This window comes from Kryptolebias marmoratus, linkage group LG16 (assembly GCF_001649575.2).
Source record: "Kryptolebias marmoratus isolate JLee-2015 linkage group LG16, ASM164957v2, whole genome shotgun sequence".
NCBI lineage: Eukaryota > Metazoa > Chordata > Actinopteri > Cyprinodontiformes > Rivulidae > Kryptolebias > Kryptolebias marmoratus.
The window spans coordinates 8531252-8555471 of NC_051445.1; the positions used below are offsets into that span (position 1 = coordinate 8531252).

At 40.6% G+C, this 24220-nt stretch overlaps 1 protein-coding gene across 3 annotated transcripts in view; it reads right to left on the reverse strand.

Annotated features, from left to right (window-relative positions):
* The window catches only part of erfl1 (Ets2 repressor factor like 1), a 51319-nt gene that overhangs the window by 26376 nt on the left and 723 nt on the right, over positions 1-24220 (reverse strand). For 2 of the 3 annotated variants that reach the window (XM_017415296.3, XM_017415294.3), the window contains exons 1-2: positions 13930-14044; positions 10541-10715 (exon numbers count right to left, since the gene is read on the reverse strand). The gene's annotated coding sequence lies outside the window, so the exon portion shown is untranslated. Of the gene's footprint in view, positions 1-10540; positions 10716-13929; positions 14045-24220 lie in introns of those variants that run through there. The other variant, XM_037980100.1, reaches the window with a different exon arrangement.

The window sequence follows — 24220 nt, forward strand, 5'->3', positions numbered from 1 at the left end:
TTTCTTTAAGAGTCTGAAAGCCTGTGTACAGGGAAAAAGTTTCATTTTTATTAGATTTTTTTTATGCACTGTCCTCTTTTAAATACTTTTAAACTGAATTGGCATGAGATAGACTAGGCAATCCCTCCAAAGCATTCTTGCCTTTTTCTCATTGCAGGTTGGGATATGTGCCACCCAGTGACATAAATAAAGATATGAAGTAACTCCATTACCGTCCATTGTCTAAAACTGAAAGCAAAATATAATTTTTTGTGTGAATCCATGTTTTTGGAGCCAGAGTCTGCACACTCTGGATGTGAGGCTGTACCCTGGATATGAAAGTCCCACCTACACACCCTCTCAACTATCAGGCTATCATACTGTCAGTTACAGTTTAACATCACTTTTATTTTTTACCTCAAATAATTCATTGAATCTAATGTGTTAAAAATGCATATTTGAACATTGCACTGCAGCCAGCTGGAGAGGGCATACATCTTTTGTTGCTTCAACTTTTGGGTTCCTGTCCTGTCTCTAGTTATAATGTATGTCAATAGAAATGCACTATTTGCCACCCTGAACAGGATTAAGCAAGGTATCATATATATTTTTTTATCTTAAAATTATTATTACTGTGGCAAAATGCTTCATGCGAGCTAATAATAAAATGAAATAAGTTGAATACCAAAAGCTGAGAGGGTCAAAGATTTTGAGTGTAAAACATGATGCTTCATTTGTTTTATATAAATCAGCGCTTTGTTCTGCAACAGCTCCAGTGTGAGAACATGTGGGAATGAAATATATATAGATATAGATATAGATATAGATATAGACATATAGATATTTACCGAGCCACATGAGTTTGTGTGTCTTTCATTTTTATATTTGGTGTAGCTTCTTGTCTCTGTTCAGTCTCTATGACTCTCGGGCTGAAACTAAAGTCATATATCCAGTCACCCACACACTGACACACACACACACAAAAACACACCTTGATTCAATCTCTCCATCGTTCCATGTTTCCCTCTTCCACTCTCCTCAACACACTAACAAATGTACACACATTCAGTGCCCGTGTGCCACGGCCCCCGCCGTCCCCGCTCGCCTCTGTGCGTGTCAAATCGAATCTCCACCTCGATGCGTAGTACACCTGCTGTGCCTGCGTATAATGCGCTGCATACAGTGAGTGCACGATGACGGATTACTGAATTAGGCCAATAATGACAAGTGACACTTCTGTTACCGCTCCCTGAGCCACTGCAGAGAGCAGGAGAGATGTGTAAATAAAGAACAGACATAGTGGAGGAGAGGCAGAGAGCGAGGGGAGAGAGCGGGAAGGTAAAAGAAACAATAGCACAGAGAAAAAAGGAAGCCACGGTGGATTGAAAATTTTCAGCTTATTGTGTAAAAAAAAAAAGAGCCAGTGAGTGACTTTTCTGTCCGACATTGTTTTGTGTGTGTTTCTATTTCTGTGTTGTGTTGAATTCATGATAGCAGATTTTTAAAAAGATCTGTAGTAGATTTTGTGGAAAAATTATTCATTTGTTTCCATTCTAATGCAACTTTTGAACTAAGATCTTGGACTCAGTTGGGGTTCAGTTTAACCAAAATCAAATCAGACAAAAAAGGCAAAAAGTTAGCTACCTCGCACGACTAAAGACAGTCAGTTTGGGAAAGCTCTGATCTAATTTCTTGATAAATAAACATGAGATATAGAGCAGGGAAATTTTTAAGTATCCACAAGTTGCAGACTAAGGCAGTGTACCTGCAGGATATCTGGACCCCATGGACTCTGGTCTCTACACGCCTGTGTTCAGGATGCTAAATCATGCCAAATGAGAAAGAGGAGACTCAATCGTCCCTGGGACTGGCATGAATAAATCAGCCTACCACCCGGTGCTTCTGTGTTGCAGAAGAAGAGTGAGATCTATGCAAACACATGCATTAATTCATGCATGCACTCATGGAAAAGTGAGGCTGTGAAGCAGGGTAGGGGTAGGGGTGAGACATGTGAACAATTACTGGCTGCATCCCTGTTTTTGCATCTGCAGGCAGACTTTATGTGATGAACATCAATGAGAATACTATCTCTGATGTTGCTCAGAGGAACTGCAAGGCTCATCATCCTGCTTGGGTTGTCTCATAATGACAAATCATTGGGAGGGATATGAGCCCGCCAAGTCCTTGAGTCTGTGTGCCAGATTCTTGTTTGTCTGGTTTGTGTGCCCATGTTCAAAGGTGAAAGTGACTTCTGAAGCCTATATCTTTAGGATGTGCCTCCAGCTGAGAGAGGATACAGAGACAAGGTTTTTCTGGACAAGAAGGGAACAACTGGGACAATTGGGAAGACAGTAGAGGCAGAACTGGAGTTACAAAAAGAGAGCAAGGGATCGAGGGAGCACAGAGAAAAGGCGACAGAAAGAAATATTGACAAAGCCTAGATATACACATAAGTCACCCGACACGACCTGCCTGCTCTCTGTATTTTATAGAGCCGCTCTGCGCTGGCGGAACAGCATGACAGGTCAGTTCCTTCAAAGGAAAATATGGTCCCTCTCATACTCTACCGCCTCTCGCTCCGCTATCACTCCTGTTTTCTGTCTATCCCACCTGATATCATTCTGTCACCCTCTGCGCCTGGCTCCTTTCCCCCCCGCTCCCATCATCCCCTATTTCTTTCCTCCTGGTTCCTGCGTTTTTATTGGTGCTCTACATTCCACCCGTCATGTTTCACTCCCTCCTTTCTATCCATCTTCATGTCGCTCTCTTAATCCCCTCTCATTTGCTCCCCTCTGCCCTCATCCCTCCTGTTTCTCCTCCAGCTCTCTCGGAGTCGTTTCCACATGCCGTCCCATTTCCACCAACTCTTTTCCTCCTGATTCATTTCCTCTCAGCTATCCATTCCATTCATTCCTTCCCCCCTATTTGTGCCATGTAACATCACCATTTCTCTTTACCTTATTGCTCTGTCACACTTTCCCAACTATATTACCTCTGACCTTCCAGTAGAGTTTCCTCTTTTTGTTGTAAAATCATTTGTCATCGTGCCAAAGCACTCTGCTTCTTCAAACTGAATATTTTACTGCAGCATTTTCAATTTTGATCTTTCCCTTCTCTTTTTTTTCATATTTCCCCTGAAATGTCCTGTTAACATCACTCCAGATTCCTCAATCTTTTCATTCTTTCTTTTTTCAATCCATCCTTCCTTTTCCCCTCACCCTTTGCTTCCTTTCTCCTCTGTCCCTCTGCATTCCAGCCGGCCCTCCCTCTCTCATCCGCAGCCCGAGCACAGAGCCGCATGTGTCGGAATCAATTAGGGCTGAGAGCCGTCGCGGCCGCTCTTTCACGGAGGTAAATATTAAACTGCACCAAACACCGAGGAAGAGGAGAAAGAGGGAAGGGGGAGAGGAGTAGGAGAGGGAGGGAGGGAGCCCTCCGTCCCTAATCCACCGCATCGATCAGGCGGGGATGAGGGTAATATATTATTTTGACAAGATACGATCCTCCGACGCGCACCGCTATCCCCGGCGATCGATTTCTTTTTTCTCTCCTTTTTTTCTTCCCTTTTCTCCCCCTCAGTCAGTGGGACCGAGTTTGTGTGTAACTCTGATTGTGTGTGAGTGTGAAACGGGCTGTGTGCGCGCGCGCTCTTGCGGGGCGCCTTGGCGTGCGCTTGTGCACTGGAGTGTGGATGGGCGACAATAAGAACAGCATTAGGAAATGTGGAGAAGAGATGAGGATGGTGCTGCTGGTGTAGGCGCGCGCTCTTACAAACAAGCTCATGTCTAAACAGCTAAATCACACAATCACCTGATAATACGCTTGAAAAATCAGAGAAATGCATTTTCTGTTTAGGTTTTACGATACATGCATCCGAAGGAACACGAGTGTTACTGTAACAGAGTTAGAAGCAGAGCTGACCTATTGTAAAGTTAAGCGTCCTCCCCCTGCACAGTCCCCCCTGCCTCACCTCAATATCGCTTTGTAAACTGTGTCTAAATGCTAAAATCCCAGATCAATTTTTTTTATTCAACCTCTCCCCCTCATCACAGCCCTCCCTCTGGCCCCAGCCTCTGTCCTCCTGAAACAGCTTCAAGCTGCTGTCCTCCACCGGCTGAGGACACAGATGTGTGTGTATGTGTGTGTGTGTGTGTGTGACTGCCAGCACATTTGTATGTCCACAACTTCTCCAGCAGAGTCCAAGTGTTCTCAGCATACCCTGTAAACAAGGGTGCTGAATTTGTGGTTTTGTTAGAAGGGGACTGTTTTAATATTTATGCAAAAACCTTAGCAGGTCAGGTTTTGGGCATGTAAGTAACTTAGACTTTATTTAGCTCATTGCTTTGTTTTGCCGAAAAACTTGTGGTAACTATGACTGAGCCTAGCGGCTTTTCACAACACTTAATTATTTAAATAGGCTTGGACAATGCAAGGCACAATGTTTCTGTATCTGTAAAATTAAATCTGAAATACTTAAGGCAACAACCATTCATCAATCGTCCATAACAACGGATGGTCACACAACTGTAGCTGCTTCAAAGTTTTATTATAGTGCAGTTTGTTTCTATTGGTATGTCTACAAAATACATTTTGATTCATAATGTCAAAAAGTAGAGTGGGATCATGGGAGATGTTGTCCTATGCCTAGAATCCAAAAACACACCGTTGGACAGTTGGCTCCTTGCATCACATTGTTGATGTTCACCCCGATCTGGCAATGTGAGAATTTCATGGATTCTCATGGAAACTTTCACAACTGCTTACAAACTAAAACATGTTTGCTGTTTAGGAGTTCAAGTCTAAAGGCTTATAAACATGGGCAAGGTTGGGTAGAGTTAAACTTTCTAGTCTTTAATGGCAACTTGAATAAGTTAGTATTACAAACAATAAGTTTTTATTCTTATTATGTTTAATCACGTACATTAATGTTTTAAATTTGATGGCTGTTATAAATAAGATACAGTGACATTAAGATACTATCTTTGGCTTACTTTAAGATGAGCCCAGGTAAATAGTTACTTTTATTTCTGATATGGAACAAATGTGGTCACTGTAGAGAAAACTATCACAAAATAAATATTTTAAGTAATAGTTCAGACAATTTAAAGGTAGGGCTTGTGGAAAGGTTGTAAGAGTAAATACTGCAGCAGCAGCTAGCTTTATCACTTCCAATGCAGCCCATAGCCCTTCCTGCAGGAATATCAAAATAAAGCTGCCAGAATAACCATATATTCAAAAACTGACTGCAGTGTAAAAAGTTTTAAAAAAAATAGCGTTTGCATCAACTATTGTGAAAATTGTGCAATTGGAGTCATTTTAAGATGGCAGCGATCCACTTTGGTCCTGATTCTACTCGAAGTAGTCATTAGCTCATCAGTCCATTCAACTATTTCTCAACACTGATGTTGTTCAAAGAACTATCTACAACAGGTAATATATTAATTGTTTATAACTTTTCGATAGAACCCCAATTAAAAGGAACAGAACTATCACTTCAACTAAAACAAAATCTGTGCTTCAGAGAATTAAGAATGTAATTCTGTTTTATGATAAGAGGAAGTAAAGTTAATTTAATGACACTGACTAGAATGAGAAACATTTCTTTGTGTTTGAAAACTGATGAAAAGACTTACTAAAATCCAAACCAACAAAATTTATAAAAATGCTCTTTTAATAAATATGTTGCTTGTTTCCCCCTTAAAAACAGGTAGTGTTGTCATATGGAATATCCATACAACACCGCACCCATTCATACACACTGCCCCCCCAGAAATAGCAGAAAAACAAAGCAAAACAAGAACAGTTAGACAGCCACTGTGACTAAACATTTCTATATCAGTTTGTGTCTGTAGTCAGCTTGTTTGTAAGTTTGAATCACCGTGTTTTTTTGTGTGAACAACATTAGATCCAATCTGACTTTCGAGTGCTTTAGTGATAAAAACACACTCAAGTCATGCACCGAACGAGGCACCCAACAAGTACGGTCCCCCACTGAAAGATCCATCCAAACATGTGCGACAACACCTGCTGGTTTCTCGTTCTGCTCTCTCCCACTCCTCGTCTCCCACTTTCTCTGTTTCTGCCCGCCGCGACTTAGTTTTCTTCCTTTCTTTCTGTCCACTCTTGCTTTTATTGTGCCATTTTCTGCCACTTTGGTCCACGAAAGAGAGACCGTAATGCAATCTCTCCCCCTCTTCGTCCCCTGCTGTGAGGGAGAGTAGCTTGGCCTGTGTGCCGGGCCGACAAGAGGGGGGGTGGAGAGATGGGGTCAAGGTGAGCTCTAATACACTATTGATCCGCCCCAATTGAAAACCTGATGGAAATTTTACCCCCCTCCCCTCTTTTCCTCCTCATCCTTCCCTCACCCCCTGTTTTTCTCCCGCCCTCCTCGTTTCATCTAACCCCCCCTCTCTCCCTTCCTATCTCCCACTAGCCTCTTTCTTTATGTCTTTTTTCTTTTCCTGTGTGATTCCTCCCTGGTGTCTTGAGTCTTCCTCTTTTTCAGTGTCTGTTCCCGTTCATTCCAATCTGTTTTCTCTCCCAGCTGAATGTCTCTTTCAACCACTGACTACTTTTTTTTCCCCCTTGCTATCTATCTCTACGTTGAGCTGCACTCTGCCTCCATGTCTTTTAAACTGTGCCTCTAATCATTTCCTTTCTTCTTTTTTCATTCCTTTTGGTTTCGCCATCTCCCTGTTTTTTTTCCCCAAGTCTCTTCCTCTCCTTTTTTTCCCCCTCGTTACCCCACCCCTCCCCACTGGTTCTCTCTGAGTGTGCATCAGATGGTCCATTTCTCTCTAACCCAGTGCATATTGATCCCTATGGCAGTAGCATGCAGGGCGAGAGCTGCGAGGACCTCTGCTACAGTGTATTAAACGCCACAAACGCTTTGGACGTGGGGCCTGAGACACGCCTCCCCCGGCAGGGCCCTGTCAATAGCTGCTCCCTCCTGTCAACAGCAGCCAAATGGCCTCTCAATCTGAAGCTCTGATGACCCACAGAAACAGTGCACTGCAATACATGTGCCACAAAAAAAAAAAAAAATGGGAGCGAATCTTTAACGGAGTTGAGGCAGTGTAAAAAAACATGATGCAATATAGAAAAATTGAGATGTAAAAGCATTTCAGTCAATAGGAGCAAAATGGTTTAAACAATAAGCATTCAGCTTTGATGCAAGTCAATCAAAACCACGTAAAGCCACTTCCATCTAGGAGTCGAAACTGTTGCCGACAAAATCTATGACCTCGGCTATCAATTTGCTCCATTCTTTGCCCTAACAAGCTTTGTAATAACACGCTGTTGTACTGCGGTTATGCGGAGCAGCAATTATGCTCGTAGCTGAGGGTGCTGCACACTATTCAAGCAACATCAAACAAAAGAGGCGCAAACACTGGGAAAAAAAGCCTGAACAATAGAGATGGCAGCAACACAAGTAAACCTTTTGCAGCTCCCCATTACTTTCCCACTTAACGAGACACAGCGCGATCTCTCCTTCCCGCCGGATCTTTGCAGAGTTGGCTGCTATCGCCGCACTGCTTGAGTGGGAGATAAATGGAGGGAGCATGTGCATGTGTGCGTTTGATTTATGTACTGTTGTGTACGTGTCAGACGCCCCAGCTATCGGGACCACCATCTCTCAATAGACACAGAGATGCTACAGCAGTGGAGGGACCCCTCTGTCGACCCCGAGACCTCTGATACACATCTGGAACAACAGAGCAGGGATTTGTTGCAGAAGGAGAAAAAAAAGAGGAACAGGGAAACTCTTTGTTGCTTCTGTGCTTTTTGTTCCTATCAAAGGAGATTTGTCAATTTTGCCCCTCGTTTTTGGACAGTCTTCCTTTCACCATCTTGTTTGACGAGAGAATCAACTGCTTAAATTTCACCCCACGCTCACTTTTCCAACTTCAGAAGCTAGAAGGGCCTGATTAGTTGCTTCAACAACAAGAAAACAAAGTCAAGAGCTGACTTTGTATTATTTTATGGCATGCAAAATATGATCAGAAAAGAGTTTACATAGCTCACATGTAAAAATATCTAATTTTACCCCCGTATCACATGCACAGATTAGAGTAATCCATTTAGTTTTCTGTTAGAGTTATAAAGTACATTGCACCTCTCTAATTTGCCCACTTACAGGGATTCTGACTTCGGACACCTGTTTTTATTTTCCCACTTTTCTCTTTCAATCACTCCATCCTCGTCTTCCTCCCTGTCTCCCACCAAACCACACCAACCCCCCTCCTGATCTCTTCAGCCTCTCCATCTATTTCTTTCTCTGTAGGAAGGAATCAGTCTCACCTTAATTGCGCTTAAATCGGATTAATGACTGACCGGGGACAACTTGACTTAATCTCTCTTCTAGTAAATCTCTTCCTTTCCCCTTTTCTCGTACATCACTCTTATACATTTTATCCTCTTCTGCACCCTTTTCTTTATCTTTTGTCCTCTGATTTTCTCTCTTCAGTGCTTTCTCCTTCCATCCTCTTCCTCTTTGTCACCTTCTCTGTCCCACTTCATGTCCATCCTTTTGTCATCATTCTCCCTGAGAGTCGGTGGTTCTTTTCATGGTTTATGGGACAAACTCTGTCGTGCTTTATCTCTGCTCGCCGTCCAATTCTCGTCATCATTTCTCTCCCATTTATCTTTTGACTTCATCATTTTGAGATTCGCCAACGCCTCTTTTACTCGGCTGTCTCCATCCTCGTCTGAGTGCGTGCATGTGCCTGTCTCAGTCTCACTACAAGGTTGGCCACTTGCAGAGTGGCGTGTACGTATTAGAAGATGTCGATGTGGTCCTGTCATTGCCTACTAAGTGCTTTGGCAATACTACGGATCTGCTGTCATGCCAGTTCAACTAATCTCAATCGAATTAAATTGAACTTGTATTGAGATGGTGATAAAGGACACGAGCATCTTTCTGAGCCAGCTGCGTTGTGGAAAGGCACTAAGATAAAAACTCATCCAGATTCAGGACAACAGATCTGATGACAATGATGTCATTTTAAGCAGATGAGGAGTTCGTTAATAAAACCAGAAGACGAGATAAAAGTAAAACAGTTGAGTAAAAAAAACCAACTGATTCATGTCACACCGAGGTGATCTTTGCTAAGGGTACAGGGCACAGAAAGTGTGCCACCTTCCAAACCCCTGCAGCTTAAAAAAAAACCGAGGAACAAAAAAGGCCAGCCTTGTGGACAAAAGCTCATTTTCCTCATGGTTGCACACTGCTACAGGCGGGCTAACATGCCACGGGAGAATTCAAGCACTCATACACCTTTGTTTTGCTCAGGTTTTTCTCAACTTTACACACGGTGTCAAAGCCATAACTAAGACCGAAGCAGGATTTTTATGTCAGCCCAGAAGGTACGTGCTCGGCCTGTCCAGCCCGAGGCGAAGTCAGTGATCTGAGAGACACAGAGTTGCTCGTTGCTTTTGAACGTGACAGACGAAAGCAGGAAGCTGTCATTTCTCCAAACACAGGCGCATTCATTCACCTTCCAGTTTTGCTCAGAGTCACTTCGACTACTTTTTTTTTTTTTTTCCTCCTTTCATTTCTCCCTACTCTCCAACAAACAACCCTCCCTCTGGCTCTCTGCATGCCCATCTGCTTACCAGCTCTCCCGCGCTTGTCCTCTCTTGCTCTTTCTCTCCAGCCAGGATTAAGCATTTATCTCGGTGGTCCTCCTTTCGGCTCTAAACGCCCGTGAGGATGATAAGAGTCGCTGGGATTTGTCAAATTGTGAACCATTGATTAACTGACCTTTCGCGCCTGCAAGTCTTTCAGCCACTCCACTAACTGCCGACAGGCCAGATAGAGAGATAGATGGATACATGTGGCTGTTATTATTGTGTACAAGTTTGTAGTTACAGGTGTGGTGGTGGGAGACGACAGGAGGGACAAAGGAGGGGTGAGGGTTACATGGAGGAAAGGGGGGAAGATGGTGGAACTGATAAAGCTTGAGATTTAACAGTGTCTTCTGGCAAACAGAACTTAGTTTTTAAAAAAGAAACACATATTTTAAGGTGCGCCAAGGTGCTAATATCAAACAGGATAAACTGGGAGGGTCAAGGAGGACCGAGGGAGACGTTCAGGCATCCCGGATAGTCTTAAGTTTGGTCAGAAATGTTAAAAATAAGGATCTGCCGACGAATTTCACCAACATCTTTTCAGAAATCTTTCAATAAATGATGGAAATCTAATCAAAGAAAATGGAACTGTTCGAAGTTACTGTGAAAATAATTTTCATATTTTACAGCTCATTACTTTATGTGTTAGAAGGGGGTCTAAAATGACTAAAAAGGTTTTAATTCATTTCTCCAACTCTACCTGATTTTTTAAAGTATTTTTTTAAATGCTCACACAGATGAAGTCACCGTTATTTACAACAAGACTGGAAAACACCTCGAGAATCCTAAAATCCCGAATTGTAAAAAAATATATATATAGAAAAATAATATAATAAAATGGACTTTTGAGCAGTTTAACTGAGAAACTAAAGTGGAAGATTCAGAAATAAGAGAAGAGCGAGATAGAAAACTGGGGAAGCGGTTCACCCACCTGGACCTCCGCGTCGCCCCGCCTCAGAGATGCACCTGAGGCCGAAGCCCGATCACCGTCTCCCGGACTGGACCGGAGTGTGTTCGCCGCTGCGCTGGTTCCGATCCGGGGGAGGAGGAGGAGGAGGTAACGGCCGGGGGGAGGGGGAGGGCTGTCGCACAGCACGAAGGCGTCACTAAAAATAAAAAATAAAGAAAAGAAAAGAAAAATTACAAATACTTGGAATTAGAGCTCCTTATAACTGGCACATGGGTTTCCAGTCAGCTTTATTCTTTAAACTCATGATGGAAAAGTTGAAGAGCGGAAACGGGAGCGGTGGCGCTTTGGTCCAGCTGAGTGGAGCCGCTCCTGAAACTTGTGTTGTGATGTTTTCCCGCAGGAGCTCTGCTGCCTCACAGACCACAGATCAATCACCTTATTGACTCCTTACAGTCATACAGTAAGGGAAACAGCAGGGGGGAGGAAAAGAGGGGCTCCCTGTAACGCTCATAGGCTGTAATTTGTGAGTTTCTTGGCACTCCTTGGATCACCTTATCGCAGAGCGCGCGCGCTCATCCGAGGGCTCCTATCATTCACACAAGTGCGCCGTGAGTTCCTGTGTCTCTGAAATGAGAACCTAAAGTTGTGTTTTTGATGTTCTCGGATCCAGATGGAGCAGAAATCAGCTCGGTGGGAGGCTTAGCTATCTTGTTATCGATACATGAGAAGCTTGTTGGAAAAGATATTGACCGCACTAACGAGCCACACTTTGATCATACAAGATTGCTTTTTTTTCAGATGACAACACATTAAGGAAAAAAATATCATTATGGGGAGGAAAATAAAAAATAAAGAATAAATCAAAAGCGTCTGTTGTTTCTTTTTCCGAAGCAGATGAAGATGAGAAAATGTTAAAATCTTCAAACTATTAACTCATCATTAAAGAGCAGTTCTAAAAAAAAATGTTTGATTGCGTGCGGGAAAAAGTTCAATTAAACTGGGGTTTCATGGTGACAAAAAGAGGAAAAAAAATAGGAGAAAATATATTTTAAAATCATGAAAAGGATGCAGACGAGAATACACTTAAATTACAGATAAAACCAACTTTAGGGAGAGCTTAAATTTCTGTGTTAATAATAATAAGAATAAGTCATTAATACATGACTAATTAAAAAAAAGTAAAGGTAAAGGTTTGTACAGGTGACACGTCACGAGTCGTATTCAGTACATACAACAACAACAATAATAATAATAATAATAATAATTCACACACACAGACTGTCAGGTTCAGGTATAACAACAACAACAACAACAACAATAATAATAATAATAATAATAATAATAATAATAATAATAATAATAATAATAATAATAATACATTTCGTTTCCATTTAATGGTTACATATTTCAAATTACTGGTAATTAAAAAATATAATTTATTTATTGTTATTGAAGATTTAAATGAGTCTAACTTGCTTGTCTTAGGTTGTAGAGAGTTTGCTGTTGTTGTAAAAATATACATTTTGAAGTAATACATTTTAATCAAATTACTTTTGAGTTTTGTTCATTAATAATAATAATAATAATAATAATAATAATAATAATAATAATAATAATAATAATAATAATTTTTAGAATCCGCCGTGCAGGTGAAGCCTTAAAGTCGGGAGGGTGAGCTACTTGGCAACAATTTCCTCTAATATTTCCTTTAGTGTCGGAAATATTTCCCCTCGTATCCTTTCATCAAAAAAAGACAATTTAAAGGAAACAAAAATTATTTTATTAACTCCAACAATATCAACCATAAATGTTATTATTATTATTATTATTATGATTATTATATTCAGAATATATTAAATAAATATTTTTTTTATTAGGCCTGCCTGTCAGGTGCAAAATAAACAAATTAACTGAACGCTTCCTCACTTGTATCTTGACTTTTCTGTGAGATGCACACGCTCCCGCACGCACGCGCTTGACAAACTTTTTTTTCTAAGCCTTGTTGATGTTTGCTAAAGTCAGCTGTGAATATCTGACGCTACAAAAATAAATAAATAAAAACATTGGCCGGTCTTCGACTGGATCCATTGATCGATCTCTTAATCTGCAATAGTTACATGCATGCATTGATTTACAAACACTGTTTATCTGGAAATATACCGGCACAAATAATTGATGAAGTACACCCACGGCGCGCATAAATATGCATCAAAGTTGTGAGGGGGCAAACACCTTAAAAAAGAAGAAGAAGAAGAAGAAACATGAAGCATGTTAAATCAAATAAATATTATTCCAAGTTTTTTTTTTTTTTTTTAGCTTGACTCCGCGCTATATCGATGCGCTTCTAAAACAAACTCCCATGCGAGTGGAGAAAAACACACCCGGCTTCACTATTACTGGAATAAACTTCAACATTTTTTCCTTTGATGAAGACACACATTGACAGATGGTCACAGAAAGCACAAATTCTTTTTTTTTTTAAATCAACAACAACAACAAAACTGTTTTCTTAAAAACTGAAAGCATAAATTTGGAAGGTTGTTGGAAGATGTTCCCAAATTCTGGCTGAGTTTTGCCTTTCAACTCTGGATGTCCAAAGCGGGAAGAGTCGGGAAACTCCAACTTAAGGTCGAAAAATGAAAGCAGTGATCAACTGATGAATTAATTTCAGGGCAAATCAAACTGTTTTGCACGTGCAATGTGTGCCTAAAATGGACGGAGCACAGAACCAAAAAGAAAGAAAACGGGCCTAAATCATGTCAAACACCTCACACAAACACACACATTTCTAAAGGCAAATCAAACGAGCACATAAATAGAGAAGGAGGGCGAGAGAGATGTGCACCAGCTTAAGGTCTCGTGCAGCCTCGCCGCGTGAATGGCTGTTTAATTGACTGATTGATACGGCGGCGCGCAGGTGAGAGCCGGACGCCTTAACAAATAGAGACATTTAAAGGCTAATCCGGGCCACGGCAGACAGCTGAACATACAGGCGAGAGACTTTCACACCTCCTCACGCGCTCCACGACAAGCCCGACTATTAGGCAACTTCCACGGTGCCCGCGCAAATCAGCAACTTTCGCAGTGTTCCCCNCCAAAAAAAAAAGAAGTCTCCGCTGAATGCGTAATTACGCACGGTCCAACTTCTGTGCCGCCACGAAACAAGGCATTCTTAAATAATTACAACATGGGCAAGAAAACAAGTTTATCAACCCTTAAATCATCACAATAATGTCACCAGAACACACTTTGGAGCACGCTCACTAAAGCGCAATGGCAACTTTTTCACTTTCTGGATAAAAAAACAAGACAAAAAACAATAACAGCGGGGGTTTTTTTATGCACCAAAAAATAAATAAAAATAAAAAATACGCCACGTGTAAATGAAATGTGCAAATAAAACAACATACCTTCAGATTTAGTTTTAGATGAGTGATGTTCTCACCGGCTGAAGCGCGCGCAGTCAATCCAAACGCGTTCGCTCTGAAGGCGCACCGAGGCAGCGACCGGAGACGCAGCTCATCCAGCAACCTGAACCCGGGGAGGAGAGCGGGAGGAGGGGGAGGAGGAGGATGGAGAGGAGGAGGTGTGTATCTCTCTCTCTCTCTCTCTCTCTCTTTCTCTCTCTCTCTCTCTCGCTCTCAGCCAGTCTGTCCCTCTCTAGATGTGTGTGTGTGTGTGTGTGTGTGTGTGTGTGTGCGTGTGTGTGTGTGTGTGTGTAAGTAGTTAATTAGTAAATCCCCATTCGGTGTGCCTCGGGACGGTTTGTTTTCCCCGGTCGACAAGCCGAGAGGAAAGAGAATTTGAAGTAGGATTCGACCCGTTTCCGCTCCTGTGTCTCATATATGAGGTTTGTGAGCGGGTGTGAGTGTGGAGAGCGTTTGTGTGTTTGCAACTGTGTGCGTTTTTCCTCTGTTTTGCTGCCACAAGAGGAGCCCTTATATAGCTCCAACCTGCCTGCACAGCAGAGGATGCGCTCACCAACAAATACCTGACACTAAAAAGTTGGAATTCCCAAATCAACCAGTGAAAGTAGCCACTTCTAAGAGTTTCAGCAGGGATTTTATTTGCCTGACAGTGTTTTTTCTGACACTAAAATATTCCAATCTGACGCACAAATCTGAGACTAGAAGAATCACAATGGCTTCCTGAATTTTCTGTCTTTTCCATGAATATAAAAGAAAACTATTTGGATTCCCACCTGCCAGACTGGCTTCCTGTCAACATGTCCTCTGCTGTCCCTGCAGCTAAATCTGCATCACAACTGTCTTTGTGCAAAAAGGTTTGCCCCAACACTGGTGCCATTAAATCGACTCAGCCCTTAACAAACTTTAATTATTTAATTGATCCCCAATCAGCTAGTTAATAATCAATTAAGTAAACCAAGGAAACTCACTTGAGTGCAGAGAGCTATAGTCTATGACAGGGAGTCAGTGGAAGAGAGGAGGAGGAGGGCAGAGATCGAAGGATGAGGGTAAGGGGGACAGGAGAAGGAAGGAGGGACGAGGATCCTGTGCAGGGTTTTTTTTTTTTTGGCATCTAAGGTCACAACTTAAACAAAGGTCACAGTCTTGTATTTTTAACATTTTATGAAACAACTGCTGAAGAGGAGCAGAAGGAAGAATAACAGTCAGAATTTTTTGAAACCTCATTTAACTGTATTGGACAGTAATAAGATATTATAAAAAGGTTTCCTTAAGGATTTAGACACAGAAAGATTATAGCAACTTAGCCCCCCCAAAAAAATAAATAAAGGATCACCTTGTACTTTGAGATGAATATTACATACAAAGTTGGAACTTGGAATTTGTTCATTAATGTTTGGTGCTTTTTCCCCACATACAGCAATATGATTTAAAAAGAAAAACAGTTGTGAGAAAAAAACAACAACAACGTGGAGCAAATGAAGCTTCACAAAGCGTTCATGGTCAGAGCCAAACACACATCATCACACATCCATACAACTCGTGCACCTCTTTAGCGCCCTCTAGTGTTAACTTCAGATTTCAGCCTTTCATCACTGCTTGTTAACCCCTGAACTTGCTCCTCCATCTCTCCTCAGCTCCTTGCTCTCATTTCTGGACTCGCAAAACTTAACCCAGAGTGTATTTGCTTGTGTGTTCATCAGTTGCTGTTGTTATTTATTTTTTTTTTTTGCTTGTTTGTTTGTTTGATTTGTGTGTGTGTGTGTGTGGGTGGGGTGCGGGGCATGTCAATGCTGAATGTCTGAGTGTGTCACGATCAAGGAAAATCAGACACACACACATACAGTAGCAGATGAAAGCTTTGCCAATACTCGGAGTCCCCTGAGGATTGTGGCAATATTGATGCAAACATCAGCGTGTGTCTGTGAGGCTGCTGCTCTGTGTCAGAGCTCCAGCTTCCATGAACTGTTCGGTTTTAGCTACATGTCTCCTTTAAAATCTGAAACCGACACAATAAAACATGCCTATAATCTCAGACCAGCTGATTCTGACTTTAGTGTCTGCTGGTTTTTTTGTTTTTTCTCCTCGCTGATCTCTGCCCAGCAGCTGGAGCATCTGAGCCTCTGACACCTGGGAGGTATATGTGACAGAGTGGGGAGGCGCTGGAAGAGGATGAAAAACTGACCTATCACATCCCCATCGACTGAGTTAATTAATATAAGTAGAGCAGGGGATTGCGAGCTCACTTTTCACTGTATGGATTTACTGTCTCCTTACATTTGGTATGTTTTATGTCTGTTCAATGCAAACTCAATGTGTTCCGTCCTGCAGCACAATCATGACAGCTCATTTTGGGATGTGAGCTGTTTTGATGGGGCAGATTTTAATTGTGGCACAACAAAAGAGGGGTGGGGGAGCTCGGTGTGAGTGACTGATATGAAAACTAACGTGAATGGATGTCACACTGAAGCAGGGAGAGCTGTTAAAGGGATCAATGGATTATTTCAACTTGAGGTTATACTAGCCGCTCTCTTTTGGGCCGAGAAAACTAAATGTTTAAGGAGATCCATCTGTTTGAAATTTTAGCAGCAAGACAAGGAATTCATCATAGCATCTTAAACACTTTCTTCTTCTTTTTTTTTTTTTGGTGGAGGTGGGGGGTGAGGGGTGGACAAAAGAGATAAAAGTGTTTGTGTGTGAGCGTGGGTAAGTGGTGGCGGGGGTGGTGGAGGGAGGGGGACACGAACCGGACAGACAGGAAGACAGGCGGTAGAAGGTGGGAAATGGAGAGAAAAGGAAGAGAAAGAGAGCAAGAAAGAGCTCCACTGCCTAGTCTTAATCTGAGCTGTTCTGATCAATAGCCCATTTCCCATTGTTGCCAGAGCTGTTCGATTGCTACACCACGGAATTAACACACCCACTTTAATCTAGGGGGAGAGGCGGGAGAGGAGGGGGAAGGGAAAAAGGGGGAAGAAGGGGGTTTAAGGGGGCGAGTGGGGAGCAGCTGTGGAGGCATTCTCAAATGAAATCAAATCTAATTGTTATCACTGTAGCTGCTGCACTTATTACTACCACTGTTCCAATTATCCAAAGACCATATAGCTCTCTTCTTCTTTTCCTCATACTTGAGGTGTAAACTGGACGTAAATAATCCGAATTACACCTTATTTGTTTCATTTTGCCAGCCGTAGATTGGATTGGGCCTGGAGGTTGGGTGGCAGGGTTGACAGCAGCTCAGGAACAGGAATGGAGTCTTTGGTCAGGAATATTGTAGCCGATGTACTCTAACATGTTGGTGTTTCAGTTCAGTTGAGCTGCTGGGAGGAGTTTCCAATCGAATTTCAATATGTGAGTCTATTATATTACCAGAATGTGTTCAGGATCCCTTTATATTACGTAGCAATGGTTATTTGAGTTGTATTATGTGGAATCATCTGTGGTATGTTGAAATTCAGTTCAGTTCAGTTTATTTATGTAGCGTCAGGTCACAACAAAAGTCGTCTCAGGGCGCAGGACAAAAACATTCACATACATAAGGACAGCCAATTCGTAAAGGGTATCTATGAAAGGAAGCCAGAAGGTTGTGTTAAATCTTTACTTCGTCAGTCTCCCATCCAGAGCAGCACGCTGGCAACAGTGGAAAGGAAAAACTCCCTTTTAACAAGAAGAAACCTCCAGCAGAACCAGAACCAGAACCAGGCTCAGGACAAGTGGCCATCTGCTTCAATTGGCTGGGTCAAAGAAGCCCTAAAAATCAAGCTTTTTAAAAGGCACCTCAGTGCACTTTAGTGCGTCTTATTTTTTCTCATAGTGCCTTCCTTGCCATGAAGATTTCATTGACGCTGAAATATATTTCAAATGTGTATCACAAGGGTTGAAAAAGAAACTTAAAATTGTTCCAGAATAAAATTTTTGCTGCTCATAACCGTGGACAGGTGAACAGTCTTTATTCAAACTATATTATCATCCAGAAAAATCCCTGAATCCTTAAAAGTACTACAAACTTTACTTCTGGAAAGACTATTTTAACTCTTGCAAGTAGTTTTACTTCATGAATAATCTTAAACCAAAGCTAAAAATATTAAAGATAATTATTAATCTCTGACATGACTAAAAGGCTACAATACATATAGTTTCTCTGACATTTCCTTTAACTCAAACAGCTGCCCAACATGTCATTTTCAGCAAAATGGGAAACCAGTCTGTATTTCTTAAAATTTGTAAAACATTTATGAGTAAAAAAAAGAAAAAAGGTGAAAAAATGATATGGAAACTTGTTTAAAGTGCATCACTTTGTCCTTTGTGAGCTGTTTGCTTTAAGATAACAACAGTTAGTGCACCGGGACATGTACAGTGATTATATGTTGCCTCAATAAGGGAAATGTAACGAGCATTAGCTCATAAAATAAACCTGTTTTCTCATAACACAGACAGAAGGCAATGTAATGACAGTTCACTGGTCACAGAAGCTCCACTGATTCGTATATTGATGTGCAGCCATAAAACATGATGTCATGTAAACAGTATTCTTTTAAGTCACATGAGATGAAATTTCAATAAAATTTGAGATTTTAAAAGATTTAAGAAAGTACTAAATGTATTACAAGACTCGAGAAACATCCGATAGGACGTTATGTCAAAACCGTCTGCGCTTCGTGCATGAATATCTACTTAAGTTAGCTGGAGAACTAGTCGGAGGCAGCTTGTAGCCTGAAATATCAGTTTACCGCCAGATGAAATAGTGATTCATTTAAGTATCTTGAGTGCCTCTTATACAATGATTCAAGCTCATGTCAGTCATGCTGAAACTCAGTTACATCAACAAATGAAACTGTATTTTCAAGTATGGCTGAAGCTCTTGGCAAGCAGCCACTGAAGAGCAGGAGAAATATGAGAAGAGCTGCATGGCTGAGTTTGTTCTTTAGCCTTGAAATTTTTTGCATTGTTGCCCTTATATCAGAAACAAATGATACTAATAATAATAGGTTTACTTCCTGACTTTGGTACCCCTGTCTAAGTTTTCCAGCAGAGTATAATTCTGGTTTATTGTATAAAACATATCGTATTGTAGTTCCTCAATACTTTGCACCTTTAAGATACAGACGTACAATTTGAACTGCTGTGATTAAAGAAACCAAAGTGAAAGTCAAAGTTGTTTCCCTTTCACAACAAAGCATTCAAACATTCACCTCTCCATTATTAAAGTGAATACTTGTCCTTTCCCAGCACTGTATAGCTGTTGAGTACTGATGTCTACAGCTTTAGGTGTCGCTAGTGGAATCTTTGCTCTCCACCATCCACTGAGACGGCTCAAGGCGGAAAAACACGCCAGAGAAGATCTTCCCCGCCACCCGAGGCTACCAACCAACTTTTCCTTCAATCCATTCTACTTATTCTAGTCCTTTTGAAGTCATTTAATAACAGAGCAATTTTCTCGTTAGCGTTTGGCTTTAATTGTGGGTAATTAAGCGTGCTCGAGCAGTATAGAGAGCTCTGTTCAGAGGACTGGGGCGAAATTAGCCGTATGTCAGCTGTGAAATATGGGGTTAAGTGGGAAACGGGGAAGGGAGAGGAGAGAGCCGAGGGGGTCAGTGATTCCAAAACAGAGTTCGTACAGTCTGAAGAGAAAAGCTGCTTTGGGGAATGGAAGATGGGAACGTGGCAAAAAAAAAAGAAAAAGAGGGAACACAAGTAGGTTGTTTTGGACACAACTGGAACAGAAACCCGACTGTGCTGAAGGAGGAACTTTTTATGTGAGGAAACTGAAAAGAAAAAGGAAAAGTTATAGTAAAATGACAATATAGAGCAGCAGATACAGTTTGTCCTAATTACATGTCATGATACATATAAACTGCAATATAAAGATCATAGGATCTGAAGCATTCTAGTGATTTATTATGTATTTTCCCCCACCACAGACAGAAAATGATGAACGCATACAAAAAAATTGGAGGAAAAAATTGACTTCTTCCGTTTCTGTTGTTTGAATGAATCTTTCTTGAACTCCAACACTTTAGGTTGAACTGACTGACAATATTTGAGCCTATTTTTTTATTATTATTTTTGCCAGAAGCACATTTCACTAATTGCTTCCTTTGAAACAGCAAAACCTGAGCACAAGTAAATCCCTGCGGTGGCCCTACTTGTCCCAGAGTGGATTATGGACTTCACACAGACTGACCGTTGATCGCTCTTTGCATCTGTTAATGTTTTCATTTTAACCCCTTAACAGCTGTAAACGTCCGTGCGGCCATAAAGAGGATGAGGAATGATTTGAGTCATTGACTGTGCTGTCTAATGCTCAGCGGATTGGGACTAACTCTGCTATAGACCCTTTACGAGTGCTTCAACCCCCTGTGGAACCATCCACGCTGACTATAATGAACCTGTTGAAGCCTCTATAAATATTGGCTCCCACGCTTAGTGGTCGTTTGAATAGCTCGGAAATAGACCACTGTTTACAAACAAGTGGCTGAACGTTGGAAGTTGTGTAGCTAATACATAATCAATGCAGGGACACTCCCTTGCAGCGGACCCTCTCGGAGCCGTACACCGTCTACGGATATAATGTCGTTTAGAATAAGCACAAAGCTACCGTATTGATTAACACATTATCATTGTCAATGAGAAAGAATCTTTCTGAAAGAGGTGAAAACTGCGGGGGTACCGGGAAGTTTACACAAAAAAAAAAACCCACATCAGAACTGCACTAGGAACCATCCAGTGTTTCAGGTGGAGTACTTTCCTCATGTTGGGCGGAAGTGATGATTTAGGTGTTAGCTCAGGTTCTTGTAGACAAAATAAAATTCTCTCCCTAAAAAAAAAGTAAAAGCAATTCATATTTTTCCTTTTTTAAATGGGGTCGTGTGATTCTTGACAATATGATGACGTTGAGCAAAATAACACAGGTTAAAAAAAAAACCACAGTAATAAAATAAAAATGCCATTGCTATTACTGCTGATGCCTAATTATTATCACATATTGATTAATAATGATTATATTATAAACATAAGATGATTATACTTCTAATATTATTTATATACAGTTATATTATTTTATTGACAGATATAAATAAGGAGACTGACAAAACACAGGTAAACATGCTGACAGTCACACTGTTCAGGTTTCTCCTACTCTCGAGACCGACTTTAAACGATCAGCTTTTTTATTTATAATATTTTTATTTACAATAAATTTCAAGGTCTAGTTTTTTTTTGTTGTTGTTTTTTTTTTTTACTTACAGGTATTGAGATTATCTTTTTAAAATTTAACACCAGAGAGTCAAAAGGATGCTTTAAAACATTGATTTTTAAACAGATTATAGAGGACATTATGGATACCATTCACAAGGCAGTTCTTCTCGTTAATATTTGGTATTCACTAAAAGCTGAAGTTTCTCCTTTGAGAGACTGTTTTATGTTTGGGTGACTGTTCTTTTGTGTACCTTAGAAATGAGGTGTGTTTCCCTTTATAAGAATATGAGAAAGAAAAAAAGCTGTTGTCTTCCTTTGTCAGCTCTAAAAGATACACACAAACGGCAAACTAACTTTCAGCATCAGATCAACATTTATAATCCTGCAGTAACTGTGCTTATTGCTCACTACTTCCTCTCTGCTGTTCTGCTCTTTGTAAAGAAACGTTGAGTATCTGATAAATCAATGTTAGCTGGGTCACTAGTCTTCATATTTCACCTGCTAATATGCTAACTTTTGTAGCTTGTTGCAAATGTTTGTTTCAAAACAGCTTTACCTTATGTTATCAACTGGATAAAATGTACAACCAGCCTAAGATTCCATTGTTATTTGTATCTGTTATCTATTTTTTAGGCATTTAATCTGAATGGTATGATGGTAAAAAATACTGGTTTTGACATTCTGACTTTTGAACACCGTAGTATACCCTGAAACCACTAACCGGCCTAGGACTGCTCGTGAGTTGTCAGTATTTTACCTTCAGTGGACAGCCATCAGAAGACCTTCAGTTTGGAGAAACAGGGAGGAATTCTGTCAGAGGAGCCAAAAGTTATTCAGAAAAAAGGGAACCAGAAGCAACAATGTTTCTCTGTGTAAAAACAACTCAAACCATAGAAAACTAATGTAGTTGGATCAAACAGTATTTTATGAAATTTTAAACTGATTCACTGATGTTAATGTTATGATATTATTTGGTTCTACATACTATACTGTGTCATGTGTATCATTTTACAACCTTGACATACATGGATGGATGGATGATATCTGATGCAAAAAAATATGGTGTAAAATATACCTTATAAAAATTGTAATTCACTGAAACTGATTTTTTTTATGTTCAGAGTTGTTTTAGATGACAAAAAACAGCTCTTCTGGTGGTCTCATTCTGAGTGGCTTAGTTCTCCACCATTTCTCCCTGATTCTTTAAACTGAGATCGCTCTGACTGCTGTTCACTGCAGTAGAGACACACTCACAAGAATTTTACAGCACTTTCCCTAAATTATGAAAATATCTCTCTAAGCTTGGTGAGGTGTTGAATATGTCACTGAATCTAATTACCAATGAAGTTATTTGAACATTTAGATCTTTTTGAACTGTGAGAATAAATTAGACCAGTGGTTGCCAACCCTGGTCCTCGAGGAGCACTATCCTGCTTGTTTTAGTTGTTTACCTGCTTTGACACACCTGATTTGAATGAGTGACTGATTAACAGGCTTCTGCAGTCATCAAAGACCTGCTGAAGAGCAGAGAAACAATGAAAACATGCAGGATAGTGTTCCTCGAGGACCAGGGTTGGGAACCACTGAATTAGACATCAAGAGCTTTGGAATAAATTAAATGTGTTTCAAGATGCTTTAGTCAACTTGGTTTATATATATATATATATATATATATATATATATATATATATATATATATATATATATATATATATAAAATCAGGTTTCCACACAGTTGCAGCTGATAAGTAAACATTTGACAAAGCATGTCAGCATCCAATAAGTCAATGTTTCTTCCACAGCAACACAAATAAAAGAACTAAAACAGACCAAATAAATGTAAGTCAAAACTGACCACTTAGGTTTAATTTGGTGGTGGTTGGGGGAGGGGGGGGGGCTAAAATGCAACAACGGACGTGGCTCATGTTTCAGTTCTTTCAGTATTTTGGAACTATTTCAGTCTGATTTATGATTTTAAAGTTTTAACAACATATTTAACTAAAGCAGCTGTGTTGCACTTCCATCATGTTTCAGTGAAGAGGCCTGTGATGTTGTTGACCTTGTGCGACATGAACTTGAAATCAATGAAGAGGTCAAGCTGACGGCATTCAGAGGGGGCTTTCTGGGTGCTTTAAACACAAGGAGAGGACTCATGAGGACGGGAGACTGTGATGAACAGATTGTGCTGAATGTTTATAATAACCACAGGAATAAGTATAATGTTTAATCAGAGTTGAACAATTTAAATCTTGTTTATCTTATGTATTATACATGTAAAGCAAACCAATCTAAACGCAAAAATTAGCAAGTGACAAAAACATTTGTAATAAACACAAATAATGAGCTTTTTTATGATTTAAACTAGTCAAACAACTAGCTGCTGGAAGATACTGTGAAAATGTAACCAAAGGGCAGATGAGACCTTGACCTCCTCAGTGCATTCACTTGTTTTTGTAACTGAAATTAACACAGCATACAGCTCGAGAAGAAGCGTAAAAAAAAGTACTGTACGAGTTCACAAAGTCAGTCCGCAACCGTGCATCAAAGCGGCGGCTCTTCAGTGTGCAGCAGTGGGACATCAAAGACAAGAGTCTCACTTCTCTGCTGCTGTCTGTTTGGGTAGAAGTTCTCCATAACCACAAAAACTGCACGGACCACCCCAGGCCACAACAATGATGCTGAGATGCTGAATTGTGTGGAATTCTCTTTTATCACAGCATCCGCATGTTGAATGTGACCACGGTTCAGTTAAGGTCAGGGATATCTTCCAAGTAAAGTAATGTTTGTTTGTTTATAAGTCAAAGACTGAGCAACATGTGCGTTCTACAACATCCTTGTGTTTTCATAAAGACCTTTTTATTTTCATTTTTTACTTTTTTGTCTGCTTCCAGTGTATACGATGTGTTGCTATGGCTGGTTCTACTGATTAGAGATTTTCCACTACATAAATAATTTAATTTAAATCTTAAGTTACATGGAAACACGGATTTTCATGGCTGTCCACAGATTCTGTTTTGTGCTGGATAACTTTCCTCATCTCCAAAGTTTGTCTTCCACTTTCATCTGCAGCTCTTTTACTTTT